Raw genomic sequence first — 2,722 nt, forward strand, 5'->3', positions numbered from 1 at the left:
TTCCCTTCCTACCCACCAATGAAGGACATAGTCAACAACAACAACAACAAAAAAACAGACCATAAATAGATTCATGGAGGAAGAAGACAGAAGAGATCTTAAAACGGATTCAGAGGATAGCTTTCATTTTTTCTATCTTGTTTGAGAAAATACTCAAGCATAATATCAAACATAGAGGATTTTTTAAAATGACAATGCCCATAACAGAACATTCTAGAATAAGTACGGAAAGATCTTTTTAATATGTAATCCCTCAGGTTATCCTAAAAGATTCAACAAACATAATGAAAATACATAGAATTGCAGGTTCTTTTCTTTTTAGAATTATAACTGAAAGTTTATTTATTTCAAAAACTCAGTTCAATAATGCTCACTTTAGTCCAGCTCAGTCCATAGATCTCTGATGGGGAACTTTTTCTTTCTATAGTTTCTTCTTGTGCAAATGCTGCAAAGCTGCCTCTCTGACAGTCAATCTCACACATCTGCCACTCAGCACCTGTGTCTTACCTTAATACCTTTTCTGTGATAATGCACCACTAGAAGTAATGTTATCATTCTTCTACCTCCCACTTGGTGAGATCACATTGTACGATGTATTTCTAATATGAACTGTTTCACATGAAACACTTACTCTACATACTATTCTCACCAAACTGTGATAACTGTGATTAAATTCAGTGTAAACAAATGCCATATGTTGCCACCCCTCAAAAATTCCTGCCCCCCTCTCGACACCCCATAAATATTTTTCTAGAGCCGCCCCTGAAGGCACCAGCACCCCTTGTGACTCCACTCAGGATAAAGTGTGTGAAAATGGATGGACTGAAATTATTGAGGTATTTGGTGTTCTTTTTCCCTCCAGTTTATTTAAAGTATGTAAATATAACCTTCAGATACCTAAACCATGCTAAAGTGTTTTAGCCAACCTCAAAATGTTTGGAATTTAATTTCATTAATTGTTCATCCTCTACAGCGTTAGCTGGGATTTTTGACAGCGTCATATGAAGCTTCCCAGATAGAGCATCAAATCAAACTCACCGCTCCCCTAGCAACCACTGTGTTTCAGACAGAGGCAGAGCCACCATGGTGGCAAAGGGGGGCACCCGCCCCCCTTGTGATCTGATTGGCCACCCCGTGTGCCACCCCAATTGTCATTGGCTTTCATGGATGTCTATTATTCTGCCTTTCAAATGCGACAAAAGTTTTTGAAAAGTGCCGTTAAAAGTACAGTCCTGGAAGAGAGCTAACATCTTTATATTTGTTGATAATTGCATGTAATAAGTATGACAAGACAATGATTACTTTGTTACAAATGAAGGCTCTTTACTGTGTTACATTTGTTTAGGGCTTCGTTTGTGTGTGTGCTGAATTTATATAAGCTACAAGTAGTCTGCTTTGTGATATAGAGTTAATCAGCGCTAATGTTAATGATAGCTGTCCAGCAAGCTAACAAGTGACGCTTGCTAAAATGTTATACCGTATTTCCGCATATTTTCCTTAACTAGTACAGAAGTTAACAGGACTTTATTTGAAATACACTTGTTGTATCATCCCACTGTTCGATAGTATAATTGGTGATATTTCGGTAAACTTTGTTCTGTTTGTTAAAGTTTTTGCATTAAGCTGCAGGAACTCAACATTTCCTGTATCATTTCAAATTAAAAGCTCTCTGAAGGCTGAGCTAGAGAGACGTTTTTCTAAAACCAATTGTGATATCATGAAAGGAATTCAAGCACTCAATCCTAAAAGCAACAACTTTTTGGAAGAGACTCCTCTGTTTTTGTTGGGAACCATTTACAAAACAAACCTGGATGATCTTAAGCACGAGCTACATCAAGCCAAGCGGATCTTGGAGAGGAAGAGGGCAGCTGGAATGAAAAATTTAAGTAGTTTGCTTGAGTTCACAGTATTCTTGGAGCCATTCAGGGATGTATTCTATGAATGGTTCAGACTGTGCAAAATTGCCATGGCTTTACCTGTAAGCACAGCTTCTTGTGAACGCAGCTTTTCTGCATTGAAACTGATTAAGCAGATGCAATATTATTGTGCATGAACAACCCTCATCACTATTATTTTTCACTTCTTGCAATATTCTTCACTTTTTTACATACGGATAAAAAAAAGGATAACCAATACTCAGTCTTAAGTATATTAAGCTAAATTGATACATTGTCGCAGTAGAAAGTACTCATCAGTACAACTGTATTTTCCGATTTCTGTGTCGACCACTGAACAACCTAATAAACTCATCCATATCCAAGGCTTTGGCTCTCGGGGACTCCACACTTAGCACCCCAAGGTCACTTAGTCTTTCATTGTTCATGGTGGTGCGTAAGTGATTTTTAATCTGGCCTGGCTCATGTTTGCTGAGTTTTCTAATAGGACATACTAGCTGAATGTTGATGAAAACAAGGGGACTTTAAAATTTTAATGTTGAAATTGCTAAATAAAAAGGCCATTAATATGAAAACGTTAATGTAGCCAATGAAAACATAAAAACACTTTAAATATGAAATGTAATTGTTTACACTTAGTTTTCTAAGTTCTAACTGTGGAGAGATAGGTTGGTGGCAGCCTTCATTTCTGTTGGCACTTTTAGGTGGCCCCCCTGATTTCATCGTTGTCCCCCCTGTGCCCCCCACATGAAAATGATCTGGATCCGCCCCTGGTTTCCGAAGTGTTAACTTGCACAGAAGTTGTGCATTCTGACTACTTTTGTTAC

This window comes from Cyprinodon variegatus, unplaced genomic scaffold (genome assembly GCF_000732505.1).
Source record: "Cyprinodon variegatus isolate N-32 unplaced genomic scaffold, C_variegatus-1.0 Scaffold948, whole genome shotgun sequence".
NCBI lineage: Eukaryota > Metazoa > Chordata > Actinopteri > Cyprinodontiformes > Cyprinodontidae > Cyprinodon > Cyprinodon variegatus.